This window comes from Chiloscyllium plagiosum, unplaced genomic scaffold (assembly GCF_037043375.1).
Source record: "Chiloscyllium plagiosum isolate Xiang-an unplaced genomic scaffold, Cpla_swu_hap1 HiC_scaffold_7, whole genome shotgun sequence".
NCBI lineage: Eukaryota > Metazoa > Chordata > Chondrichthyes > Orectolobiformes > Hemiscylliidae > Chiloscyllium > Chiloscyllium plagiosum.
In genome coordinates this window covers 93,483,305-93,491,727 of record NW_028270145.1, presented here as the reverse complement: position 1 = coordinate 93,491,727, position 8,423 = coordinate 93,483,305, and the positions used below count along the sequence as shown (strand labels likewise).

The following is an 8,423-nucleotide window of genomic DNA, read 5'->3' as shown; positions in this document are numbered from 1 at the left end:
AACCCTGGAACATCCAGCAACCATTCCTGCCCCTGAGAAACCCACGTCTCTGTTATGGCCACAACATCATAACATCAGGTACTGATCCATGCTCTAAGCTCATCACTTTTATTACTGATACTCCTTGCATTAAAGCAAGCACACTTTAACTGATCCCTTGGTTCTTTCCCAGGAAATTCCTTCCCACTGGCTGCACTACCTCTTGCTATTGCCTCATCTCCATCAACTCTCACCTCCGGTATATAGCTCAGGTTCCCACCCCCCTGCCAGACTAGTTTAAACCCTCCTGAACAACTCAAGCAAACCTTCCACCCAGGACATTGGTCGCTTTCCAGTTCAGGTGCAACCCGTCTTTCATGTACAGGTCCCACCTTCCCCAGAAGGCATCCCAATTATCTACATATCTGAAGCCCTCCCTCCTACACTAGCTGCGCAGCCACGTATTAAGCAGCATCCGCTCCCTGCTCCTTGCCTTTCTATCTCGTGACTCCGGTAGTAAACCCGAGAACACTATTCTGCTCGTCCTGCTCTGCAGCTTCCACCCTAACTCCCTGAAATCACTTTTTATATCCTCGATCCTTTTCCTGGCTATATCATTGGTGCCAACATGCAACACGATTTCTGGCTGTTCGCCCTTCCCTTTCAGAATCTTATACACCCGATTGGAGACGTCCCGGACCCCTGGCACCAGGGAGGCAACAAACTTTCCGGGAATCCTGATCCTGACCATAACATCTCCTGTCAATTTTCCTAACAATCGAGTCTCCTACCACTAGCGCTTTTCTATTCTGCCTCCTTCCATTCTGGGCCACAGTGTCAGGCTCAGTGCCAGAGAACTGACCACTATGGCTTTCCTCTAGTAGGTCATCCCCCCCAGCAGTATCCGAAACAATTTACTTATTGCTGAGGGGAATGTCCACAGGGGATCCCTGCACTGTCTGTCTGTCCCCTTTCCTCCCTCTGACTGTAATCCATCTATCCTTATCCTGAGCCTCAGGAGTGTCCAACTGCCGGTAACTCCTCTCAATTACCCGCTCAGCCTCCCGAATGATCCGCAGTTCATCCAGCTCCAGCCACACTGCTAATATATATGGTCACTTTCTTTCCTTTCCGGCAGCCCCTCTGGTCCATGTCACTTCTGCAGCTGCTCCCACTCCTTCTGTGGAGGGAAAGCACCTCTGGCCACTACCGGTAAGTAATTTTAAAAATCTCCCTTACATTAGCTGTAGCCTTTCTGGTTCACCTTACCTCTGCTGCTGCTACCACTCAAAAAATCATTGAACTCCATTTGCCATCTCTCAGCCCAATTCTACAGTTTATCCAAGTCCCCCTGCAATCTGCAACATTCTTCCACACTGTCCACCACTCCACCGACCTTAGTATCATCTGCAAACTTACTAACCCATCCACCTATCCCTGTGTCTAAGTCATTTATAAAAATGACAAACAGCAGTGGTCCCAAAACAGATTCTTGTGGCACACCACTAGTAACTGGACTCCAGGCTGAATATTTCCCATCAACCACCACTCACTGCCTTCTTACAGAAAGCCAGTTTCTCATCTAAACTGCTAAATCACCCTTGATCCCAGTGCTCCGCACTTTCTCCTACCATGTGGAACCTTATCAAAGATTTTACTGAAGTCCTTGCACACCATGCCACCTGCCCTACCCTCATCACATGCTTGGTCACCTTCTCAAAAAACTCAATGAGGTTTGTGAGACACGACCTACCCTTGATGAAACCATGTTGACTATCTGAAGTTAAATTGTTGCTTGCTAGATGATTATAAATCTTATCTCTTATAATCCTTTCCAAAATGTTTCCTGTAACAGACCTAAGACTCACTGGTTTACAATTATCTGGGTCATTTCTACTGCCCTTCTTGAACAAGGGCACAACATTTGCAATCCTCCAGTCCTCTGGTATGAAACCTATAGACAATGATGACTCAAAGATCAAGGTCAAAGAATCCGCCATCTTCTCCCTAGCTTCTCAGAGATTCCTCGGATAAATCCTATCCGGCCAAGGGGATTTATCTACTTTCACATATTCTAGAATTGATAAAAACTTACTCCTTACTAACCTCAATCCTTTCTAGTATAATAGCCTATAGCTCAATCATCTCCTCTACAATATTCCCCTTTTCCTGAGTGAAAATAGATGAGAAATATTCTCCAATCTCCACAAGGTCCACACACAAATCCTACTTCTGTCTTTGACTGGCCCTATTCCTAGAGGAGAAAGTTGCGGAGATGGGTTCGGTGGGGCAGGAGCAGGCGGAGACAATGGATCGGCTGGGGCAGTCAGGTTTGTGGATTTTGGGCAGGAGGTAGAAGCGGGCAGTGCGGGGTTGTGGGACTATGAGGTTGGAGGCGGTGGATGGGAGATCCCCCGAGGTGATGAGGTTATGGATGGTCTGGGAGATGATGGTTTGGTGGTGGGGGGTGGGGTCATGGTCAAGGGGGCAGTAGGAGGAGGTATCTGTGAGCTGGCGTTTGGCCTCAGTGGTGTAAAGGTCAATGCGCCAAACTACTACCGTGCCTCCCTTGTCTGCTGGTTTGATAGTGAGGTTGGGGTTGCAACGGAGGGAGTGGAGGGCTGCACGTTCCGAGAGTGAGAGGTTGGAGTGGGTGAGAGGGGTGGGGGAGTTCAGGTGGCAGTTAATATCGCGGCGGCAGTTGGCTATGAAGAGGTCGAGGGCAGGTAGGAGGCCAGCTTTTGCGGAGATGAGTTCGGTGGGGCAGGAGCAGGCGGAGACAATGGGTCGGCCGGGGCATTCAGGTTTGTGGACTTTGGGCAGGAGGTAGAAGCGGGCTGCCTGACCTGCTGCGCTTTTCCAGCAACACATTTTCAGCTCTGGCCCTATTCCTACTCTAGTCATCCTTTATTCCTCACATACCTATGGAAAGTTTTAGGGATCTCCTTTATTCTATCTGCTAAAGACTGCTCATGTCCCCTCTTAGTTGTTTTTAACTCTCTCTTCAAATCCTTCCTAGCTAATCTGTAACTCTAATTGTCTCATCTGAACTATCTCATCTCAACATCACATAAGCCTCCCTCTTCCGCTTAACAAGAGATACAATTTCTTTAGTAAACCAATGGTTCCTTTACCTATCACATCCTCCCTGCCTGACGGGGACACATCTATCAGGGACACATAATATCTGTTCCTTAAACCAGCTCCACATTTTGATGGTCCCCATCCCCTTCATTTTGCTAACACATTCTATGCCGCCTTAGTCTTGCCTAATCACATAATAATTGCCCTTCCCCCATCTATAACTCTTGCCCTGTGCCATGTACCAATCCCTTTCCATTGTTAAACTAAATGTAACTGAATTATGGTCACTCTCTCATCTACCACTAAATCAAACATTTAGTTCATTACCCAGTACCAGATCCAGTGTGGCCTCCCCTCTGTTGTCTTTTGACATACTGTGTCAGGAAACCTTCCTGCACACATTGGACAAAATCTGATCCATCCGACGGATCAAATGGTAACAGCTTCAATCCAGCTACCCATTCACTAGCTTGCACAATCTTGTTAAATACTTATTACAAAATACTTAATGCATCTTTCTGGACATTGTCATTTAATCCTTAAAATCTCCGAACCTTGTTTGGATATTTTAACATTAACAAACTGTATCTCCATTTTTCCAGAACGGCGAGGAAATAAGGAGGAGTGAAGCTGCTGGGAAGGGTGAGTTTTCCCGCATAAAAAGGGACTTACCTCGGGAGTTGGGCCTCCATTTTGCCAGAGTGGCGAGGAGAGAAGGAGGAGTGAAGCTGCCGGGAAGGTAAGGGCTTAATTTATATTTGGGCAGTTGCTAAACCCGAGATACTACATGTGTAGTATCTCGATCCCGCCCTCCTCCTCTCACCGGAAGAAAAAGACCCTGTAAGGTAAGGCTTTTATTTATTATCTTTCTTTTTCATTTATTTAAGTGCATTGTTTGGTTTTAGTTAGTTCATATAAAGCTAAGCTTCCAATGGCAGGGGACCTCAGATCCGTGGCATGTGACTCTTGCTTGATGTGGGAACTTAGGAACGTGTCTGACGTTCCTGACTCTTAGACTTGCTAGAAGTGTGACCAGCTGCAGCTCATGTTTGACTGCATGATGGCTCTGGAGCTGCGGATGGACTCACTGTGGAGCATCCACGATGCTGAGGAGGTCGTGGATAGCACGTTTAGTGAACTGATCACACCTCAGGTTAGGATTGCTGAGGGAGACAGTGAATGAGTGACCAAAAGACAGAGAAAGAGCAGGAAGGCAGTGCAGGTGCCCCCTACAGTCATCTCCTTCCAAACCAGGTATACCGTTTTGGATTCTGTTGGGGGAGATGGCTCACCAGGGGAGGGCAGCAGTTGTCAAGATCTTGGCACTGTGGCAGGCACTGCTGTTCAGAAGGATGGGAATAAGACTTGTAGGGCCATATGCATAGGGGATTCTATTGTGAGGGGAGTAGATAGGCTGTTCTGTGGCCGAAAACAGGACTCCCGGATGGTACGTTGCCTCCCAGGTGCTCGGGTCGAGGATGTCACTGATCGGCTGCAGAGCATTCTAAAAGGGGAGGGTGAACAGCCAGTTGTGTTGGTGCATATAGGCACCAATGATATAAGTAAAAAGCGAGATGAGGTCCCGAAAGAAGAATTCAGGGAGCTAGGAGAGAAGTTAAAGAGGAGGACCTCAAAGGTAGTGATCTCGGGATTACTACCAATGCCACGTGCTAGCCAGTGTAGAAATGAAAAAATAGGCAGGATGAACATGTGGCTTGAGAGATGGTGTAGGAGGGAGGGGTTCAGATTTGTTGGACATTGGGACCGGTTCTGGGGAAGGTGGGACTATTACAAAACAGACAGTCTACATCTGAATCAGACCGGAACCAATGTCCTTAGGGGAGTCTTTGCTCCTGCTGTTGGGGAGGTTTTAAACTAATGTGTCAGGGGACTCGGAACCAGAGAGAAAACAAGTGGGCAGTGAGGTGGAGACTGGAGACTGTAAGAATTATGAAAATAGCATTAATAAAGGGAAGAATAGGCAGATAGCAGGTGAGCGCAAAAGAACTGGTAGCCTGATATGCATCTACTTTAATGCAAGGAGTATAGTGTGTAAGGCAGATGAACTTAGGGCTTAGATTGGTGCCTGGGAGTATGACATTATTGCCATCAAAGAGACTTGGCTGAAGGAAGGGCATGATGATTGGCAACTGAATGTTCCAGGATATAGACGTTTCAGACAGGACAGGGAGGGAAGTAAAAGAGGGGGTGGAATTGCATTGCTGGTCAGGGACGATATCACGGCCGTGTTAAAGGAGGATACTATGGCAGTCTTGGGTAGTGAGGCATTATGGGTGGAGCTGAGAAATAAGGGTGCAGTTACATTGTTGGGGCTGTATTACAGGCCTCACAACAGTGAGCGTGAGGTAGAAGAACAAATAGGTAAACAGACTATGAATAGATGTAGAGGCAACAGGGTAGTGGTAATGGGAGATTTTAATTTTCCCATCATTGACTGGAAAACACTTAGCGTCAGAGGTCTGGATGGAGTAGAATTTGTAAGAAGCGTCCAGGAGAGTTTTCTAGGGCAGTATGTCAATACTCCGATGAGGGAAGGGGCCATATTGGACCTGGTACTGGGGAATGAGCCAGGGCAAGTGGTAGAAGTTGCGGTCGGGGATTTCTTTGGGAACAGTGGCCACAATTCAGTAAGTTTTATAATACTTGTAGATAAAGAAGAGAGTGGTCCTAAGGGAAAAGTACTAAACTGGGCCAAGGCCAATTATATCAAAATTAGGCAGGAGCTGGGAAATGTGGATTGGACACTGCTATTTGAAGGGAAGTCCACATTTGAGATGTGGGAGGCTTTCAAAGATAGGTTAAAGATAGTGCAGGATAGGCATGTCCCGTTGAAGGCAAAGGATAGGAAGGGCAAGATTCATGAACCATGGATGACAGGAGAAATTGTACGACTAGCCAAGAGGAAAAGGGAAGAATACACAAGGTCTAGGCAGCTAAGAACAGGACAGGGCCTTGGAGGAATATCGGAAGAGTAGGACAAGTCTTAAACAAGGAATCAAGTGGGCTAAAAGGAGTCATGAAATAGCTTTAGCGAGCAGAATTAAGGAAAATCCCAAAGCATTTTATTCTCATATAAGGAGCAAGCGGGTAACTAGAGAAAGGATTGGTCCACTAAAAGATAATGAAAGAAGGCTGTGTGCCGAACCTGAGCAAATGGGTGAGATTCTGAATGATTACTTTGCATCAGTGTTCACTGAGGAGAGGAACATGATGAATGTTGAGATTAGAGATAGAAGTTTGATTAGTCTGGATCACGGTGACAAAAGTAGGGTATGCTAGAGGTTATTAAGGTGGGCAAATCCCCAGGACCGTACGGGATCTATCCCAGATTGCTGATGGAGGCGAGAGAGGGAATAGCTGGGGCCCTGACAGATATCTTTGTTGCATCCTTAAATACAGGTGAGGTGCCGGAGTACTGGAAGGTGGCTCATGTTGCCCCCCTGCACAAGAAGGGTAGTAGGGATATTCCGGGTAACTACAGGCCAGTGAGCCTGACGTCAGTCGTGGGGAAGTTGCTGGAGAGGGTACTGAGAGATAGGATATATTTATGTTTGGAAAGGACTAAGCTTATCGGCGATGAGCAACATGGTCTTGTGCGGGGGAGAACATGCCCTACCAATTTAATAGACTTCTTCGAGGAAGTGACCAAGTTGTTAGATGAAGGATGGGCTGTTGATGTCATATACATGGACTTTATTAAGGCGTTCGATAAGGTTCCCCATGGTATACTAATGGAGAAAGTGAAGTCACATGGTGTGCAGTGTGTTCTAGCTAGGTGGATAAAGAACTGGTTGAGCAACAGGAGACAGAGAGTAGTAGTTGAAGGGAGTTTCTTGAAATGGACAAAGGTGATCAGTGTTGTTCCACAGGGATCAGTATTGGGGCCACTGTTGTTTATAATATACATAAATGATCTAGAAGAGGGCACTGTTGGTATAGAACATAGAACATAAAACATTACAGCTCAGTACAGGCCCTTTGGTCCTCGATGTTGTGCTGAAGCCCATCTAACCTACACTATTCCATGTACGTCCATGTGCCCGTCCAATGATGACTTAAATGTACTTAAAGTTGGCGAAACTACTGCCGTTGCAGGCAAAGCATTCCATACCCTTACTACTCTCTGAGTAAAGAAACTACCTCTGACATCTGTCCTATATCTATCTCCCCTCAATTTAAAGCTATGCCCCCTCGTGCTCGCCATCACCATTCTTGGAAAAAGGCTCTCCCTATCCACCCTATCTAACCCTCTGATTATCTTATATGTCTCTATTAAGTCACCTCTCAACCTTCTTCTCTCCAACGAAAACAGCCTCGTTTCCCTCAGCCTTTCCTCGTAAGACCTTCCCTCCATACCAGGCAACATCCTAGTAAATCTCCTCTGCATTCTTTCCAAAGCTTCCACATCCTTCTTATAATGCGGTGACCAGAGCTGTACACAATACTCCAAGTGCGGCCGCACCAGAGTTTTGTGCAGCTGTAGCATAATCTCATGGTTCCAGAACTCGATCCTTCTATTAATAAAAGCTAAAACACTGTATGTGCCTTCCTAACAACCCTGTCAGCCTGGGTGGCAACTTTCAAGGATCTGTGTACCTGGACACCGAGATCTCTCTGCTCATCTACACTACCAAGAATCTTACCATTAGCCCAGTACTTTGCATTCCGATTATGCCGACCAAAGTGAATCACCTCACACTTGTCTGCATTAAACTCCATTTGCCACATCTCAGCCCAGCTCTGCAGCTTATCTATGTCTCTCTGTAACCTACAGCATCCTTTGTCACTATCCACAACTCCACCGACCTTAGTGTCGTCCGCACATTTACTAACCCACCCTTCTATGCCCTCATCCAGGTCGTTTATAAAAACGGCAGTGGACCCAACACTGACCCTTGCGGTACAGCACTGGTAACTGGACTCCAGGATGAACATTTCCTATCAACCACCACCCTCTGTCTTCTTTCAGCAAGCCCATTACTGTTCCAAACTGCTATGTCTCCCACAATCCCATTCCTCTGCATTTTGTACAATAGCCTACTGTGGGGAACCTTATCAAACGCCTTGCTGAAATCCATATACACCACATCAATGGGTTTACTCTCATCTACCTGTTTGGTCACCTTCTCAAAGAACTCAATAAAGTTTGTGAGGCACAACCTACCCTTCACAAAACCATGCTGACTATCCCTAATCAAATTATTCTTCTCTAGATGATTATAAATCCTATCTCTTATAACCTTTTCCAACACTTTTCCAACAACTGAAGTAAGGCTCACAGGTCTATAATTACCAGAATTGTCTCTACTCCCCTTCTTGAACAGGGGAACCACATTTGC

At 46.5% G+C, this 8,423-nt stretch overlaps 1 pseudogene; it reads right to left on the bottom strand.

Annotated features, from left to right (window-relative positions):
* Nucleotides 1–271: 271 nt before the first annotated feature.
* Nucleotides 272–1,288, bottom strand: LOC148149662 (uncharacterized; annotated as a pseudogene).
* Nucleotides 1,289–8,423: the final 7,135 nt, after the last annotated feature.